Source organism: Tamandua tetradactyla, chromosome 12 (genome assembly GCF_023851605.1).
Source record: "Tamandua tetradactyla isolate mTamTet1 chromosome 12, mTamTet1.pri, whole genome shotgun sequence".
Classification (NCBI taxonomy): Eukaryota; Metazoa; Chordata; class Mammalia; order Pilosa; family Myrmecophagidae; genus Tamandua; species Tamandua tetradactyla.
The window spans coordinates 28035844-28056508 of NC_135338.1; the positions used below are offsets into that span (position 1 = coordinate 28035844).

General features: G+C 42.4%; 1 protein-coding gene across 4 annotated transcripts in view; it reads left to right on the top strand.

Annotated features, from left to right (window-relative positions):
- The window catches only part of SMOC1 (SPARC related modular calcium binding 1), a 154623-nt gene that overhangs the window by 96339 nt on the left and 37619 nt on the right, over positions 1–20665 (top strand). The gene's annotated exons all lie outside the window — the stretch shown is intronic.

Below are 20665 nucleotides of genomic sequence, written 5' to 3' on the forward strand. Positions count from 1 at the left end.
TGCTGGGACTCGGTCCCCTGTAGACTGACTTCTGCCCAAGAGTTTTTCTCTTTTCCTTTCCTTCAGAGGATCAAGGTAGGCACTGCATCCTCTTCTCTTTGTCTGGCGAGGGTAGTGCAATGAAGCGCAGTCTAGGGCCACCTGTGTAGGAAGGACTGCCTGAAACCACACCTGTCCAGGAAGCTGGGGTTGAATGGGGATGGGGTGCGAGAGGGCATTCGTAATATCCTGTACCGACCCACGAGGTTCCTCTTTCAGCTGCCACTTAAGAATGGAATGTGTTCAGGAGGGCAGCAGGTGGGGAAGACACAAAAGGCCCCTTGTCTGAGCTCTTGCCCACACGTGGGTTCTCCTAGAAGGCACTCCCTGCCACAGAGATGCTGGGTTGGGTGCAGGGGGAGGGGTATGGCCAGACAGGAGGTGAGGGCAGAATCTGTGTGTGCATTGGTGGAGGGGGGCACAGGGGGTGCAGCAAAGGGCAGGACTGGACCCAGCCTTTTCTTTCCCTATCCTCTTGCCTCTTTGAATGTGCTCTACTGACAGAGCTGGGAGGGGTCGGTTCTTTTTGCCTGGGTGGAATGAAAAGGGGCATTGTGTTCTGGAGAGTCTGGTTGCCAGCCAGGAATTAGTCTTCTGAAGGAGAGGAGGAGAAAGAGAGACAGGAGGCTGGGGGAGGAGGCCCGGAGAGATAGCAGGAGGACGGAGGAGGGAGAGAGCCGAGGCAGCAGCAGGTCACAGCCGTTTGGCCCAGGATGGAGGCCTGGGCTGCTGTAGTTCCCGGGTCCACAGGTGCGAGGCCTGAGGGAAGACCGGGCTGGGGTGGGGGAGTGGGAGGCAGGGTGGGGAGGGTTTTCAGCGGGGGGAGGAGGGAGGGCGGCCCTGTTATCTTACCCAGATGCACGAGCTCCAGGAGGGGAGGAGGGTCAGAACTTCAGACTATTTACTTAATCCCTTGGAATGGCCTTTCCTCGCTCTGTTCTTTGGGCCCCTTGTGTTTAACGGACTCCTTTATGGGCACATATGTGGTAGTTAACACATGCAGGGTAGGTGCAGGGCCATGTGTTTAAGTTTCAAATATCCATTGATCTGGGGCAGTCCTGTCCTGGCTGCCCCCCCCTCCCTTCTTGCCCTTTGGTCCTAGCCCTTGAAGAGAGATGTAAGAGAGGTATGTGTGTTTGTGTGTGTGTGTGTGTGCATTGGTGTGTGTGTGTGTGCATGCCGCGCACATTCACTTGCATGTGTGTTTTAGATGCTATAGAGGAAAATATGAAGAGAGAAAGAGGGTCCTGAGAAGCCCTGTTAGCTCTGACAGCCTGCTGCTCTAACAGTTGAAAACTGCAGAATCTGAGGGATAAAAGCCTAACTTGGGGGGGTGAATTGATGTAGTCAGAAGGAAAGTGGCTGGGAAGCAAAATGTATTCAGAGATCATGAACATACTCTGAAATGCTTTTCTTGTCTGTGCCAAGGCCTGTGAATTTGTCTCTTTTTGGGGTCTTGATGCAAATTAATGTGGATGATTTGGGGAGCTTTCAGGTTAACCAATGCAAAGTCAGGGGCCGGTTTGGGGCTTCCTTGCTTGTGAGGTACAGGAGGGAAGTTCTCAGTCTCCAGTGGGGCAGTGGGAAGGCAAAATGTGATTAAATAAGACTATGGGACGGTACTTCTAAAATGGTCTTTGGCAGTTATTTGTGAACTTATTTTCTCTGAGTGCCCAGGGCCTGAGGGGCTCTGCGGTGATACTGCAATAAGTGGCAGGTGGAAGTTAATCGGAAGTTTTCTTCAATTTTCCTTTATCCCTATTTGTAGGAGGTTTGGGAATTAGCTGTCAAATGAAAGGTATGAGGTAAAAATTAACCAACTCTGCTTAAATTTTCTGCATGGGTTTCTGTATTTGTCAAGCCAGTCTTAGAGAAGCGCAGATCTTCCAAAACCCAACCCATCTGTAAGTCAAGGAGAATTTAAAAAAAAAAAATTTTTTTTTTATTAATTAAAAAAAATTACAAGAAACACAAACATTCCCAACACATACACTCAGCAATTCACAATATCATCACATAGTTGCATATTTATCATGATGATCATTTCCCAGAACATTAGCATCAATTCAGAGAAAGAAATAAAAAGACAACAGAAAAATATAACAAACAGAAGGAAAAAAATTTTTACATGCCATACCCCTTACTGATCCCTTTCATTGATCACTAGCATTTCAAACTAAATCTATTTTAACATTTGTTCCCCTATTATTTAATTTTTTTTTTTTTCGGATGCAGCTTCACTCATATTTTTAACATGATTACTTTACAATTAGGTATTATTGTGCTGTCCATTTTTGAGTTTTTGTATCTAGTCCTGTTGCACAGTCTGTATCCCATCAGCTCCAATTACCCATTATCTTACCCTGTTTCTAACTCCTGCTGGACTGTGTTACCAATGACATATTCCAAGTTTATTCTCGAATGTCGATTCACATCATTGGGACCATACAGTATTTGTCTTTTAGTTTTTGGCTAGACTCACTCAGCATAATGTTCTCTAGGTCCATCCATGTTATTACATGCTTCATAATTTTATCCTATCTTAAAGCTGCATAATATTCCATCGTATGTATATACCACAGTTTGTTTAGCCACTCGTCTGTTGATGGACATTTTGGCTGTTTCCATCTCTTTGCAATTGTAAATAACGCTGCTATAAACATTGGTGTGCAAATGTCTGTTTGAGTTTTTGCCCTTAATTCCTTTGAGTAGATTCCCAGCAATGGTATTGCTGGGTCGTATGGCAAATCTATATTCAGCTTTTTGAGGAACCGCCAAACTGCCTTCCACAGTGGTTGCACCATTTGACATTCCCACCAACAGTGGATAAGTGTGCCTCTTTCACCGCATCCCCTCCAGCACTTGTCATTTTCTGTTTTGTTGATAATGGCCATTCTGGTGGGTGTGAGATGATATCTCATTGTGGTTTTGATTTGCATTTCTCTAATGGCCAGGGACATTGAGCATCTCTTCATGTGCCTTTTGGCCATTTGTATTTCCTCCTCTGAGAGGTGTCTATTCAAGTCTTTTTCCCATTTTGTAATTGGGTTGGCTGTCTTTTTGTTGTTGAGTTGAACAATCTCTTTATAAATTCTGGATACTAGACCTTTATCTGATATGTCGTTTCCAAATATTGTTTCCCATTGTGTAGGCTGTCTTTCTACTTTCTTGATGAAGTTCTTTGATGCACAAAAGTGTTTAATTTTGAGGAGCTCCCATTTATTTATTTCCTTCTTCAGTGCTCTTTCTTTAGGTTTAAGGTCCATAAAACCGCCTCCAATTGTAAGTTTCATAAGATATCTCCCTACGTTTTCCTCTAACTGTTTTATGGTCTTAGACCTAATGTTTAGATCTTTGATCCATTTTGAGTTAACTTTTCTGTAGGGTGTGAGATATGGGTCTTCTTTCATTCTTTTGCATATGGATATCCAGTTCTCTAGGCACCATTTATTGAAGAGACTGTTCTGTCCCAGGTGAGTTGGCTTGACTGCCTTATCAAAGATCAAATGTCCATAGATGAGAGGGTCTATATCTGAGCACTCTATTCGATTCCATTGGTCGATATATCTATCTTTATGCCAATACCATGCTGTTTTGACCACTGTGGCTTCATAATATGCCTTAAAGTCAGGCAGTGCAAGACCTCCAGCTTCGTTTTTTTTCCTTAAGATGTTTTTAGCAATTCGGGGCACCCTGCCCTTCCAGATAAATTTGCTTATTGGTTTTTCCATTTCTGAAAAATAGTTTTTGGGATTTTGATTGGTATTGCATTGAATCTGTAAATCAATTTAGGTAGGATTGACATCTTAACTATATTTAGTCTTCCAATCCATGAACACGGTATGCCCTTCCATCTATTTAGGTCTTCTGTGATTTCTTTTAGCAGTTTTTTGTAGTTTTCTTTATATAGGTTTTTTGTCTCTTTAGTTAAATTTATTCCTAGGTATTTTATTCTTTTAGTTGCAATTGTAAATGGGATTCGTTTCTTGATTTCCCCCTCCGCGTGTTCATTGCTAGTGTATAGAAATGCTACAGATTTTTGAATGTTGATCTTGTAACCTGCTATTTTGCTGTACTCATTTATTAGCTCTAGTAGTTTTGTTGTGGATTTTTCTGGGTTTTCGACGTATAGTATCATATCATCTGCAAACAGTGATAGTTTTACTTCTTCCTTTCCAATTTTGATGCTTTGTATTTCTTGTTCTTGTCTAATTGCTCTGGCTAGAACCTCCAACACAATGTTGAATAATAGTGGTGATAGTGGACATCCTTGTCTTGTTCCTGATCTTAGGGGGAAAGTTTTCAATTTTTCCCCATTGAGGATGATATTAGCTGTGGGTTTTTCATATATTCCCTCTATCATTTTAAGGAAGTTCCCTTGTATTCCTATCCTTTGAAGTGTTTTCAGCAGGAAAGGATGTTGAATCTTGTCAAATGCCTTCTCTGCATCAATTGAGATGATCATGTGATTTTTCTGCTTTGATTTGTTGATATGGTGTATTACATTAATTGTTTTTCTTATGTTGAACCATCCTTGCATACCTGGGATGAATCCTACTTGGTCATGATGTATAATTCTTTTAATGTGTTGTTGGATACGATTTGCTAGAATTTTATTGAGGATTTTTGCATCTATATTCATTAGAGAGATTGGCCTGTAGTTTTCTTTTTTTGTAATATCTTTGCCTGGTTTTGGTATGAGGGTGATGTTGGCTTCATGGAATGAATTAGGTAGTTTTCCCTCTGCTTCGATTTTTTTGAAGAGTTTGAGGAGAGTTGGTACTAATTCTTTCTGGAATGTTTGATAGAATTCAGATGTGAAGCTGTCTGGTCCTGGACTTTTCTTTTTAGGAAGCTTTTGAATGACTAATTCAATTTCTTTACTTGTGATTGGTTTGTTGAGGTCATCTATGTCTTCTTGAGTCAAAGCTGGTTGTTCATGTCTTTCCAGGAACCCGTCCATTTCCTCTAAATTGTTGTATTTATTAGCGTAAAGTTGTTCATAGTATCCTGTTATTACCTCCTTTATTTCTGTGAGGTCAGTAGTTATGTCTCCTCTTCCATTTCTGATCTTATTTATTTGCAGCCTCTCTCTTCTTCTTTTTGTCAATCTTGCTAAGGGCCCATCAATCTTATTGATTTTCTCATAGAACCAACTTCGGGTCTTATTGATTTTCTCTATTGTTTTCATGTTTTCAATTTCATTTATTTCTGCTCTAATCTTTGTTATTTCTTTCCTTTTGCTTGCTTTGGGATTAGTTTGCTGTTCTTTCTCCACTTCTTCCAAGTGGACAGTTAATTCCTGCATTTTTGCCTTTTCTTCTTTCTGATATAGGCATTTAGGGCAATAAATTTCCCTCTTAGCACTCTCTTTGCTGCGTCCCATAGGTTTTGATATGTTGTGTTTTCATTTTCATTCGCCTCGAGGTATTTACTAATTTCTCTTGCAATTTCTTCTTTGACCCACTCGTTGTTCAAGAGTGTGTTGTTGAGCCTCCACGTATTTGTGAATTTTGTGGCACTCCGCTTATTATTGATTTCCAATGTCATTCCTTTATGATCCGAGAAAGTGTTGTGTATGATTTCAATCTTTTTAAATTTGTTAAGACTTGCTTTGTGACCCAGCATATGGTCTATCTTTGAGAATGATCCATGAGCACTTGAGAAAAAGCTGTGTCCTGCTGTTGTGGGATGTAATGTCCTATAAATGTCTGTTAAGTCTAGCTCATTTATAGTAATATTCAGATTCTCTATTTCTTTATTGATCCTCTGTCTAGATGTTCTGTCCATTGATGAGAGTGGTGAGTTGAAGTCTCCAACTATTATGGTAGATATGTGTATTTCCCTTTTCAGTGTTTGCAGTGTATTCCTCACGTATTTTGGGGCATTCTGGTTCGGTGCATAAATATTTATGATTGTTATGTCTTCTTGTTTAATTGTTCCTTTTATTAGTAGATAGTGTCCTTCTTTGTCTCTTTTAACTGTTTTACATTTGAAGTCTAATTTGTTGGATATTAGTATAGCCACTCCTGCTCTTTTCTGGTTGTTATTTGCATGAAATATCTTTTCCCAACCTTTCACTTTCAACCTATGTTTATCTTTGGGTCTAAGATGTGTTTCCTGTAGACAGCATATAGAAGGATCCTGTTTTTTAATCCATTCTGCCAATCTATGTCTTTTGATTGGGGAATTCAGTCCATTAACATTTAGTGTTATTACTGTTTGGATAATATTTTCCTCTAACATTTTGCCTTTTGTATTATATATATCATATCTGACTTTCCTTCTTTCTACACTCTTCTCCATACCTCTCTCTTCTGTCTTTTCATATCTGACTCTAGTGCTCCCTTTAGTATTTCTTGCAGAGCTGGTCTCTTGGTCACAAATTCTCTTAGTGACTTTTTGTCTGAGAATGTTTTAATTTCTCCCTCATTTTTGAAGGATAATTTTGCTGGATATAGGAGTCTTGGTTGGCAGTTTTCTCTTTTAGTAATTTAAATATATCAACCCACTGTCTTCTATCTTCCATGGTTTCTGCTGAGAAATCTACACATAGTCTTATTGGGTTTCCCTTGTATGTGATGGATTGTTTTTCTCTTGCTGCTTTCAAGATCCTCTCTTTCTCTTTGACCTCTGACATTCTAACTAGTAAGTGTCTTGGAGAACGCCTATTTGGGTCTAATCTCTTTGGGGTGCGCTGCATTCTTGGATCTGTAATTTTAGGTCTTTCATAAGAATTGGGAAATTTTCAGTGATAATTTCTTCCATTAGTTTTTCTCCTCCTTTTCCCTTCTTTTCTCCTTCTGGGACACCCACAACATGTATATTTGTGCGGTTCATATTGTCCTTGAGTTCCCTAATACCCTGTTCAAAATTTTCCATTCTTTTCCCGATAGTTTCTGTTTCTTTTTGGAATTCAGATGTTCCATCCTCCAAATCACTAATTCTATCTTCTGTCTCTTTAAATCTATCATTGTAGGTATCCATTGTTTTTTCCATCTTTTCTACTTTATCCTTCACTTCCATAAATTCTGTGATTTGTTTTTTCAGTTTTTCTATTTCTTCTTTATGTTCAGCCCATGTCTTCTTGATATCCTCCCTCAATTTATCGATTTCATTTTTGAAGAGGTTTTCCATTTCTGTTTGTATATTCAGCATTAGTTGTCTCAGCTCTTGTATCTGATTTGAACTATTGGTTTGTTCCTTTGACTGGGCCATATTCTCAATCTTCTGAACATGGACCGTTATCTTCTGCTGCTGGCGTCTGGGCATTTAGTCAGATTTCCCTGGGTGTCGGACCCAACAAGGTTGTAAGATTTTCTGTGAAATCTCTGGGTTCTGTTTTTCTTATCCTGCCCAGTAGGTGGCGCTCGTGGCTCACGTTTGTCTCACGTGTTTGGAAGGGATCCCCCTGGTCACCAATCTCCGTGGCCTGGGGATTTCCGATCCAATTCTCTCTGTTGGTTCGGGGGGGCCGCGCGTGGTGGGGGCATCAGCCGCTGCAGCTTGAGGGGACCCTGTGGCTGGTAGCCGGCCGCATCGTGCCCGGGGAATTCACCACCGGACCAGGAAGTCGCCGTGGGGGAGGGGCATTGGTCACCAGCCGCCGCGGCCTGGGGAATTCCCCACCGGACCCGGAAGCCGCCCGCAGGGGAGGGCCACCGTGGCATGGGTAGCCCTCTGATCTGAGACTCGTAGCCGGACCAGGAAGCTGCCCGCAAAAGAGGGGCGCCGGCCGCCTCGGCTTGGGAAACTTCCCTCTCCGAGACTCTCAGCCGGCCTGGGAAGGAGGGAGGGAGGAGCTCCGACCACCAGAGTTGCCGCTGCTCGGGAAATCGCGCGCCACTCGGGGATCTCACCGCAGCCGAGTCTTGCAGTCAGACTAGCCAGTCCAGACTGGGGTACGCTGTGTGTCCATTCCCTGCCATGGCCCCGGGAGCTGTTCTGCACTGTTTCAGTTCACCTAGTAGTTGCTTTGGAGGAGGAACTAAGACACACGTACCTTACTAAGCCGCCATCTTGGCCCCGCCTCCTGTTCCCCTATTATTTAATTTTTATTCCATATGTTCTACTCATCTGTTGACAAGGTAGATAAAAGGACCATCAGACACAAGGTTTTCACAATCACACAGTCACATTGTGAAAGCTATATCATTGTTCAATCATCCTCAAGAAACATGGCTACTGGAACACAGTTCTACATTTTCAGGCAGTTCCCTCCAGCCTCTCCACGACATCTTGGATAACAAGGTGATATCTACTTAATGCGTAAGAATAACCTCCAGGATAACCTCTCAACTCTGTTTGGAATCTCTCAGCCATTGACACTTTGTCTCATTTCACTCTTCCCCCTTTTGGTCGAGAAGGTTTTCTCAATCCCTTGATGCTGGGTCTCAGCTCATTCTAGAGTTTTTCTCAATCCCTTGATGCTGAATCTCAGCTCATTCTGGGATTTCTGTCCCACGCTGCCAGGAAGGTCCACACCCCTGGGAGTCATGTCCCATATAGACAGGGGGAGGGTGGTGAGTTTGCTTGTTGTGTTGGCTGGAGAGAGAGAGAGGCCACATCTGAGCAACAAAAGAGGTTCTCTTGGGGGTGACTCTTAGGCTTAACTTTAAGTAGGCTTGATCTATCCCCCGTGGGGTCAAGCTTCACGTGAACAAACCCCAAGACTGGGGGATCAGCCCAGAGCTTTGGTTGTCCACACTGCTTGTGAGGATATCAAGAATTTAACTTGGGGAAGTTGAGTTTTCCCCCATTCTCACCATTCCCCGAAGGGGACTTTGCAAATACTTTTCCACTCACTGATCAAATCACTCTGGGATTCATCAGGGCATCACCTGGACAAACCAACAAAATCTCATGTCCTATACAAAGTTCCATGTACTTAAGGTGTTCAATCAACTATCTACATAAGTTATATTAGGAGATGCACTAGTCAAAGTATAGATTTGTACCAAATAAACATTTTTTGCTTTAGTCTCACACATAAGTTGAAATTTTAAAATATTAATTACCATCTATTTTCAGCACACTGCAGTAATGACATTCTTTTGTACTTCCTCATGCAAAAACATTTTTAAACTTGTACATTTAGTCACTATCATTATACACTCTAGGCATTCCTAGATTACATCATCTCAATCTTTATCCTCTATCTTTCTTTGTGATTTCATTTATGCCCCAGCCCTCCTCCCTCTATCATTCTCATGTGCAGTTTCATTCAGTGTTTTAACATAATTGTATTACAGTTAGGTAATATTGTGCTGTCCATTTCTGAGTTTTTATATTCAGTCCTGTTGCACAATCTGTATCCCTTCAGCTCCATTTACCCAATATCTTACCCTATTTCTATCTCCTGATGGTCTCTGTTACCAACGAAATATTCCAAGTTTATTCACTAATGTCAGTTCATATCAGTGAGACCATACAGTATTTGTCCTTTTGTTTCTGGCTAATCACACTCAGCATAATGTCCTTAAGGTCCATTCATGTTGTTACACACTTCATAACTTTATTCTGTCTTACAGCTGCATAATATTCCATCTTATGTAACTGTCACAGTTTGTTTAGCGAACTGTCTGTTGATGGACATTTTGGCTGTTTCCATCTCTTGGTAATTGTTAATAATGCTGCTATAAACATTGGTGTGTAAATGTCCATTTGTGTCCTTGGCCTCGTGTTCTTTGAGTAGAGACAGCATATAGATGGGTCCTGTTTTTTAATCCATTCTGCCAGACTATTTGATTGGAGAGTTTAATACATTAACATTCAGTGTTATTACTGCATGGGTAGTACTTTCTTCTACTATTTTGCCTTCTGGATTTTATATGTCATATCTAATTTTCCTTCTTTTTACCTTTACTGATAGTCTTCCTTTCTACACTCTTCTCCACACCTCTCTCTTCTGTCTTCGTATCTGTCTCTAGCATTCTCTTTAGTATTTCTTGCAGAGCTGGTCTCTCGGTCACAAATTCTCTCAGTGATTTTTTTGTCTGAAAATGTTTTAATTTCTTCCTCATTTTTGAAGGACAATTTTGCTGGATATAGAATTCTTGGTTGGCAGTTTTTCTCTTTTAATAATTTAAATATATTATCCCACTGTCTTCTCGCCTCCATGGTTTCTGCTGAGAGATCTGCGCATAGTCTTATTGGACTTCCCTTGTATGTGATGGATTGCTTTTCTCTTGCTGTTTCAAGATCCTCTCTTTCTCTTTGACCTATGACATTCTGATTATTAAATGTCTTGGAGTATGTCTATTTAGATCTATTCTCTTTGGGGTATGCTGCACTTCTTGGATCTGTAATTTTAAGTCTTTCATAAGAGTTGGGAAATTTTCAGTGATAATTTCCTCCATTGGTTTTTCTCCTCCTTTTCCCTTCTCTTTTCCTTCTGGGACACCCACAACACGTATATTCGTGTGCTTCATATTGTCTTTCAATTCCCTGAGTCCCTGCTCATATTTTTCCATTTTTTTCCTATAGTTTCTGTTTCTTGTTGGATTTCAGATATTCTGTCCTCCAGTTTAGAAATCCTATGTTCAGTCTCTCAAAATCTACCATTGTAGGTTTCCATTGTTTTTTCATCTCTTCTACTGTGTCTTTCATTCCCATAAGTTCTGTGATTTGTTTTTTCAGAATTTCAGTTTCTTCTTTTCGTTCTTTCCTTGCCTTCTTTATATCCTCCCTCAATTCATTGATTTGGTTTTTGACGAGGTTTTCCATGTCTGCTCGTACATTCTGAATTAATTGTTTCAGCTCCTGTATGTCATTTGAATTGTTGGTTTGTTCCTTTGACTGGGCCATATCTTCAATTTTCCTAGTGTGATTTGTTATTTTTTGCTGGCATCTAAGCATTTAATTACCTTAATTAGTTTATTCTGGAGATTGCTTTCACTTCTATTATCTAGGGTTTTCTTGCTGGATGAATTTGTTGTCTATCTGTTCTTTTGACATTCAATTCAGCTTTTTCTGGACCTTTAGCTTAAGTTTAGTTTAACAGAGGAGAATTTTACAGTTCTTGTTTCTTGTCCTGCTTGTGTGGTGCCTTCTCCCCCCACCCCCACACACACACTTAGGAGGGTCTACTTAGATATCATAGACCCCAGCCAAATTTTCCCAGATCAAACTGGCCTCCTATCAGGAGGAAAGTGTCACCTGCATCGGTTTTCCCTAAGGGTGAGACCCAGCAGGTTGAAAGACTTTCCTGTGAAGTCTCTGGACTCTGTTTTTCTTATCCTGCCCTGTGTGTGGTGCTTGTCTGACAGCAGGTCCCACCAACATAAGATGATACGGTACCTTTAACTTTGGCAGAGTCTCTCTGCTGGGGGCATGGTGGAGACATAGGAGAGGTTGTAGGCTGGTTTTAATGGCTTCAAATTTCCAAGCCCTGGTGTCTGAATTCCTTGATGGAGGGATTCCACCTGGGTGGGGCTTCACCCCTCCCCTGGGGAAGGCACAAGCTCCAGATAAGCCCCCAAAAGAGCTCACTTCTGCCTATGCCTGGGGCAGTTGCAGCCTGAAAGGTCCTGCCACTGTATCCAGAGGCAGTCAAGCCTTTGTAGATACACAGGCACAAAAACCTCTGTTTCCTTTTTTTCCCCCCCTTTTTCTGTCAGTCCTGCCCCCTTGGTGCCGGGGCAAAAATGAACAACCTCTGCTTTGATCAGGTTCACCTAAGCTGGGGGCCTATTTTTAGTAGTCAGAATTTGTTAATTAGTTCCACAATTGGCGTTTGATTGTGCCCAGTCCCTGCTGCTGGTAAAGTCCTTTCCCTTCCCCTCTGGGAAGCAGCCTGTGGGGGAGGGGCCCTGACTGCTGCAGCTTTGGGAACTCACAGTTCGGGGAGGGGGGGTGCTCGCAGCCGGTCCAGCTGGTCCAGACTGGGGTACACTGTGTGTCTGGTCACTGACGTGGCCCCAGGAGCTGTTCTATACTGTTTCTGGTTATTTAGTAGTTGTTTCTGGAGGACGAACTAAAACGTGCCCGTTGTTAAGCCACCATCTTGACCCGGAAGTCCAAGGAGAATTTTTAATCCCCACTGACTGCTCCATGCTATATACTCCAAGTAAAGAGTGAGTCTCATTCATTTCTCCAAGGTCCCCTTCCATGCCTCTTTCTAGGCCTGGTATACAGCATCGTGCCAATTCAGAGACGTTGTCACTCCAGCGATGGATCAAAGAGCATTTCATTCAGGGATGAGCAATGTGCTCAGGGTAGGGGTGATGGATGGCCGGCATCCCAGATGAAAGGGCTGTGTGGCCTCCAGCCTCGACTCTCATGGAGTAGCTGAAAGGAAAAATTGCCCCAAGCCTGGCTGAGGTATGCAAAGCTGGCAGTCATGGAACCTTCTACTTATGGGACAACACTTCTGTTCACATGCCTTTAACCTCTTCCCAGCTACCTCCTAAACCCCTCATCCCCACTCCAGTACTGAGGGGAAGGCTGGATTAATGGTCCATCTGTCAGCATTGCTGTCAGATAGCAGAGGTCTGATTGCCTACCAGTCTGGGTTGAATTTGAATGGAGACCGACAACTGATGACCTTATGGTTTTGGCCCCTGCTCACATTGGTCTTCCGTTCTGGAAAGCATTCACGCTGATTCTCTGCTGCTGAAAGGCAACTGTGCCTAAGCAGGTCCAGGCCAATGAGAGGAGGACCCTTTGCTCTCTGCATCTATCCTGCCACTTTCAGCTGCTCTGAGCCACCCCCACCAAGCTCAGAGGGTCAATATATTGGCTTTGTAGAGATGAGTTCCAGGAGGATGTGCGTGAGGGTGTTTGAGGGCTCATGTATGCCCAATGCTTCCTCTCCTTCCCATGTTTCCTGCTCCCCTAGCTTGTCTCCATCTACTGAACCCCCTCACCTCAACTTGGTCCCTGTTGCAGAGTTCCAGAAGAAAGGTTTATGCCTGAAGAGTACTAGATTAAGAGTTTGAAGCTTTGCCACATTGCTGTCTCCAAGGATTGGGAAGGAAATGGGGTCTGGAGACCTGGGAAACCTCCTAGTCATAGTCTTTTGAATTCCTAATGATGTTAGTAATGATTGGTATTTTTTATTGGATTCCTTTATTCAACAAATATTGAGAACTTACTAAGTTCCACGTTTGTTATAGTCGCTGAGAATCCAGCATTGAAAAAATGACAAAGCCCATATTCCAGTGGTTCTCAGCTTCTTATTATGGAGGTTGCCTTCAGGTAGAGATAAAGCCTCCCTGGGAAGCAGCAGACTTCTGGATGCTCAGAGCCCTCGCCTCTGCAAAGGAGGGAAGGCAGGTGGTCCTTATGAAGTTGACTGTAACATCCATGTCCAGAGCCTGTGAGAAAGGACCTCTGGGATGAGTGTGACCTGTTGGTCAATTTTTTGGAACTTCTACCTAGTACCCTTCATGGGACCACTGAAGTCTCGGTGAAAGACCTTAGCACTAGTCAGGCCAATGAACTTACGTTCTTTTGTTCCCTGTTTTCCGTCTGAGTGAGTACAGTTCCAGAAGTGGCATAGCCACTTGGAGGGAGACAGGGATGTTGGCATGTGGGAGGAAAGGACTCAGGGCTCCTTCCATCTCCAGCCCTGGGGGCCATGCAGCAGCTGTCATAAAGGTCTAGGAATTGTCACTTTCCGGTCCCACTGCACAGATTCTGTGCCTGCTGAAATCTGTGGAGATTCGAGAGCTGCTTATTCTAAAATTTACATGGGAGCTATATTAATGGAACTAGAATATCTACAGCATTTTTAAGAGGAAAAATGAAGTGGGACAAATTACTCTACCTGGTTTTAAGACTTACTATATAGCTATAGTCATCAGTACAGTGTGGTATTGACAGAAGGATAGACTGAAAGAGCAATGAAGCAGAAGAGTGGTCCCAGAAACAGACCCACACAAGTATGGCCAATTGACTTGTATCAATGGTGCAAAAACAATTCTATCCATAGAAGAGGGATAGCCTTTTCAACACATGCTGCTAGAGCACCCGGGTATCCATAGGCAGGGAAAAAGAATCCTGACCTAAACCTCACACCTTACACAAAAACCAACTAAAAATGGATCATGGGTTTAAATGTAACACATAAAGCTATAAAACTAAACTAAAGACTATGTGACACATGACTTGTATCTAGATTATATAAGGAACTCTCAAAACATAAAAGTAAAAAAAAATTTCAATTAAAAATAGACAAAAGAAATTTCATCAAAGCAGATATATGAATGCCAAATAAGCACAGGAAAAGATGTTCGTGATTATCTGTAGGAAATGCAAATTGAGATCAGTATAAAATGTCACTGAACACCCATTAGAACAGCTAAAATAAAAAAATAGCAACAACACCAAATGCTGGTAAGGATGCAGAGAAACTGGATCTCTCTTATATTGCTGATGAGAATGCAAAATGGTGGAGTCATTCTGGGAGATAGTTTGTAAGTTTCTTAAAAAAACTAAACATACTTTCTATACTAGCAATTGCATTCCTGGGCATTTATTCTAGAGAAATGAAAACTCATGTCCACGTGAAAACCACCTCTATAGAACATTCATAGCAGCTTTATCAATAATAGTGAAAATTGGGAACAACCTAAATGTCTTTCAGTGGGCAGATCCCATCGCATGGACTATTACTTAGCAATAAAGAGGAACAAACTGTTGATACATGCAACACCAACTTGCATGGAACTTGAAGGCATTACGCAGAGTGAAAAAAGCCAATCCCAAATGGTCACATATGGCGTAATTCCATTTGTATAACATTCTCAAAATGACAAAATTATAGAGATGGAGAAGGGATTAGTAGCTGGCAGACCTGAAGGCTGAAGTGGGGGAGAGATTGGTGGTGGGACTATAAAGGGGTAACGCAAGGGAGATATTTGTGGTGATGGAGCAGGTCTGTCCCATGATTGGGGCGGTGGTCACGGGAATCTATCCATGGATAAAATTGCGCAGAGCTATACGCACTTACACACGCATACACACACACAAACAAGAGCTTGTGAATCTGGCTGGATCTGAATAAGCCCTGTGAATTATGGTCATATCAATATCCTGATTTGGTATTTTACTGTAACTATAATAGATGTTACCTTTGGGGCAAACTTCTCTTTGTTATTTTTGCAATTTCCTGTGAATCTGTAATCATTTTAAAACTCTGTTGCTGTTGCTGCTGCTTTCTCCTCTTCCATCCCTGGTCTACACTTTTTTTTTTTTACCAGCCCCAGGTTTCTGCTCTTATGTAGTGGAATCCAGAGCATGAGGATGTGGCCAACTGCTCATGAAAAGACAGCTTTAAATTTGCTTTCTCTTCTTTTTGGACAGACTGTGGGCCCTGCTGGTCATAGGGCATGTTGAAATTGACCAACATTCCATGCTTTCTTGGTATGACTCAAGCCACGTTCTTAGGAGACTTGTGCACACTGGCACCGTTGTTTCCCTGTGGTGACCAGAGTAAGTCATCTTGACTTCCACATTGGGTCCCTGAGCTACATGCTGAGGGGGCTGGTGGCATTGGCAAGAACCTTCCAGCACTTCTACCAGGCTGAAGTTTACCTTCATGTTTCTTTTTAAAAGATGGACAAGGGAAGCCTAAAAGAGCATACAGGAAGGAGGGTGATTGGTGATGGATGTGATTTGGGGAGAGTTCAGGGATGGAGGACTTGGGATTGCTGAGAGACCTTCCAAATCTCCGAATGGGGGTGGTGGTTTCTTTTTTCCTCATTCTCCAAGGCTCTTCAACCTCAGAGACCCCAAGAGATGCCATTAATACAGATTCCTGCTCTGGCCCCTTTGACACATTTGCTTTTGAAGGACCTGGAAGAGAAAGCTCTTTTTGTATGTGGTCAGAATAAACTCATTGTACACCCAGACAATTAACTCCTCAATGGACTTGCCAGACCCTTGAAAGGCCCAGCCCTGCTTCCCTGGATCTCTTGGGCTCTATTCAATCCCTTAAGCACACCAATGTTTTTTGGTTTTTGTTTTGTTTTGTTTGTTACTCTGAAAAGTTTTTCTGTGAGAATAATCAGAGCGATCAACATTGTCCTCAGCCTGGCATTTATCTCCACTCGCCAGCAAATGTCAATCAGGAATCAAAAAGCCAAACAGAGGAGGCTTTGAACGGTGTCATCGGGGGTCGAAGTGACTTCCAGCTGCCTGTGCGTGGGCCAGGCCTTCTCGCAGGGCAAGGAATTGTGCTGTCACACAAACCCACCCTCTGTACAGACTCCCAGCATGCTTGTATGTGTGTGTGTGTGTGTGTGTGTGTGGCAGGGGGCGGGGGGGTGGACTGCAACTTTCTCGGGCTGCACCTGCAAGGATGATGCAAGACTCGGGGTTGGGGAAGCTTGGAAAACCAAATGCCATGGTTTGGGGTCTGGGCAGTTTCCAAAGCTGCTCAGCCTCTGGGGCCTTGAAGAAATCACTTGCTTGTACTGAGCCTCAATTCTCTTTTTAGCTGCCTGACGACTTTCTCTGTCATGGCTAGTGGCGAAATAGATGAGGCAAACCACTTGCCAGAAACTGGTTTGAGTGTTGCAAAATGTGCTGATACTACTGTTGTTATGCTTGACATCATCCTTGAGAAATTCTCTCAGGTATACCTTATTTATGTATCTCATGTTTCAAAATGTGTTTTTATTTTCAATGTTCTTGCCTTTTCCCCTTGGTCTGTCAGAGTGGTATGGTATTACAGAGAAATGAAGTCTTACTATTTGAAGTTCAAAAGAATGATCAAGGATAAACATCAGGCATCAAATCATCATGTGCTTATGGGTGAACTGAGATTCAGATATGTTTTTCTTTAATATGAATGGAAGAGTCTGCCCCGCAAATTAAGGAGAGCTCAAATAATCTAGTTGCTGCCGCCTGGTGATGTATCTGTGATGACTCTGATAGTTTATTTTATTTTATTTTAATAATTTTATTGAAGTATCATTTACATACCATGAAATCCACCCATTGTAAGTGTACAAATCAATGAACTTAGTAAATTTATAGAGTTGTACATTTCCCAAAAATAAACTTTTTTTTTTTTGCTATTTACAGTTAATCCCCACTCCCATACCCAGCCTCAGACAACTACTGATATGTTTTCTATCTCTATAGGTTTATCTTTTCTAGTCATTTCATACAAATTAAATCATACAATGTGTAGTCTTTGGCATTGGGCTTCTTTGACTTAGTGTAATGTTTTTGAGGTTCATCGATGTTGTCACATGTATTAATAATTCATTCCTTCTACTTGATGAAAAGTATTCTATTACATGGATAGATCCCAGTTTTCTTCTCCATTCTCCATTTGACTGACATTTGGATTGTTTGCACTTTGGGGCTGTTTTAGTTTCTGCTGGCCAAGCAAATACCATGAAATGGCTTGGGTTAAACAATGGGAATTTATTAGCTAACAGTTTTGAGGCTAAAGGAAAATCTGACTCAGAGCATCCAGGTAATGCCCTCTCCCCAAAGACTGGTGTTCTGGGGCTGGCTGCTGGTGATCTTTGAACCTTAGTTTGTCATGTGGTAGGGCACATGTCTAAGCGTCGCCTGGTCTCTCTCTTCTCTTCTGGAATTCTTCAATGTCCGCCTTCTGGCGCTCCTTCTGTGACTTTTTCTTGCTCTGAATTTCCCTCTGCTTGAAAAGGCCACCCACGATAGGATTAAGACCTGTCCTGATTGGGTTGGACCCAACCTTCTTAACTGAAGTAACCTCATCAAAAGCCTCTGTTTACAATGGATTCATATCCACAAGAATAGATTAGATTTAAAAATATTTTTTTTTCTGGGGCACATACAGTTCCAAACCACCATAGAAGCTATTATGAATGATGCTGCTGTGAATATTTCTGTACATGTCTTTGTGTGGACATGTTTTTGTTTCTCTTGGGTAGCGTCCGAGAAGTGGAATTTCTGGGTTGAATGGTCAGTTTATGTTGAACTTTTTTATGCAATTGCTAAACTGGTTCCAAAGTGGCTATACTACCTTACATTACCACCAGTGTATGAAGGGCCCGGTGGGCCCAGTTTCTCCACATCCTTGACCACACTTGGTATTGTCTATGATTTTTAATTTAAATTCTAGTGGAGGTGAAGTGGTATCTTATTGTTGTTTTAATTTGAATTTTCCTAATAACTAATGATGTTGAACATCTTTTCGAGTATTTATTAGCTAATTGCATATCTTCTTTGATGAAATATCTATTAAAATGTTTTGCCCACTTTTAAATTGGGTGTTTGTCTTTTTATCGAGTTACCAGGTTAATCTTATTTTTAATTTAAAGACTTCGATAGGATTTTTTTTTTTTTTTTTTTTTTTTTTTTAAAGACAGAGAGAAGGAAGGAAGGATAGAAGGAAGAAAGGGAAACATTTTTTTAAACATTTTCTTGTATTCTGTTTCTCCGTTTTTGTTACATGGGCTGGGGCCGGGAATCGAACCGAGGTCCTCCGGCATAGCAGGCAAGCACTTTGCCCGCTGAGCCACCACGGCCCGCCCTCGATAGGATTTTAATTTGGCAAATCCCATTTAAAAAGTAACTTGACTAAGATGACTTAGCACTCATGGTTTTGAAAGGTCATAAAAGTTTTTTCTGCCCACAGGGTGTCCTGAGGCTGGGTAGGATGGACAATCCCCATTTTTTTTAGAAGAGGATATTGCTACTCAGAGACATAAAGTGAGGAGTTCAAATTGTCCTACTTTTTGGATGTACGGGAGGATCTGGATTATGATCCCACTTGAGACTGGGTGGCCAGGGACTGTGTCAATACTTTAGTCTCTCCCCAGGACCCAATGTGGGGCCTGGTGTTACTCTAAGGCTTGCCCAGACACAAAACTGGTGTGGACCTTGGACCCAGGCCTTGGACCTGCATTCCATAGAAGGGTGTGCTTATTTGCTGGGATAGATGGTTCCCAGGTGCCCGGAGATGATGGTCAGAGGGTCCTGTTGGTTTTGGCTTTGCTGCTCAGTCCTTGGGCATGCTGGATTTTGCAGGTGGTTCTCCTGGCAGCAGGGCACCTTGTCTTTCCTCACTTCATAAAGATTGCCATGTAGGGCCTCTCTTGTGGTCCTGCAGCAGTATCTCTTCACCCTCGGCGACCCTTTCCCGCAGGAAGATTCACTACCTGTCCTTGGCTTAATGCTTTGTGGACTTCTGAGCCTTCATCTGGGCAATCTGTGGAAGTCCATTATCTGCACAATATAAAACTTCCCCAGGAGACGGGACGCCCTCCTTGCTCTCCTTGAGCACAAACCTTCTTTGCTGATTGCTGGACCAGACAGCCAATCCTGGACTCTTATCTGGGTAATGGGAGAAGTAAGCAGAATGCTTTCAGTTATCCTGCCACAGACAGAGATACGGCTCTCATAAAATGGAAGGACTTTAATGTCTACGTTGAATATTACAATATTATTGCTTAAGCTATTTTGAATTTGAGCTCTCACCGTTGTCCCTCTGGGAAGGCTTAATTTCTCACTTTCCCTTTGTTAGCACTTAAGTGTGCTAAAATGAAGCCACCCTGTGTGGAGGGGCTGAGCATACTGTGCAGGGCTATTTAGACTGTGAGCTCTGCATCCGGCAGAAGCAACCAAATGTGCACTGCAGCTGCCAAAAGACTTCATTCGGTGGCTCCCTGAATTCAATAGAAAGAGGTGTTAATAGAGTCAGGGGAAGTGATGTTACTTAAAAAAATGACACCGTGTGGCTCTGTTCTGTATTTATTCTCCCTCAATGACTTCCAGATCAAACTCACACCGTTTGGCATCAGAAGGTGCCTGTTTTGGACGCGGGATTTGAGGCAACTAACATATCCAGCATAGTGGTGTCTCTCTTCCTGTTTCAGCTGTTCCTTAGGAGCCTGTTTCTGCCTGACTGTCATATGGTTCAGGATGGCTTTGGCCTGTGAGGAAGCTGGGGCTTGAGGTCAGCACGTGACATTAATAACAGGGTCAGGTATCACACACTGAGGTCTCTGGCCTCAGCCTTCAGCAAGGGTAGGGTCTCCACGACCCTTGAATCTTAAGATCTCCAGGGTGGGATGTTGGTGCAAGAAAGGGATCAGGAAGCTGTATTTTCTTCCTCCCCTGTAAGATGTGGGGAAGTGGGCCACAGATACTGCGAGCTCTGAAGGATGGAGGACTGTGATATTTGATCATCCGACTGGTGTCGCAAAGGCTGTATCTGAGAACTTGTGTTTTCCATAAACAATTAATTCTCAGAGAATGTGGTGCTCAGTTCTAAAAGACTTCTAAGGGTTCTTGAGAAGAGAGGGGTGTAATCATAAAATGTCTGAGAATACAGTGCTGTTCTTCCCTTACCCAACTGAGGGGTGAAACAGAGAATTCTCTAAACTAGGTATCCTCAATGTGGGGTAAGATACCTGCTTCCAGCTTTCATTAACAGGGCAAAAGTAGGCTCTTGGGGGTCAGCAAACTTATTCTTTTTACATATAAAGCACATATATGCATGCAGTACATAAACAGATATACAGTATATCCAAGGACTTAAAATTTCATTTGAGGGCCAGTGAAGGAAAAATCTCTAAGCCTTTTTTTTGGGGGGGGGGGGGTAGTTGCAGAAAAAGCTTGAGAAATGCTGGTCTAAGCTAAGGTTGTGGGGGCCTTGATGAAAATAACTTAAATATCCATG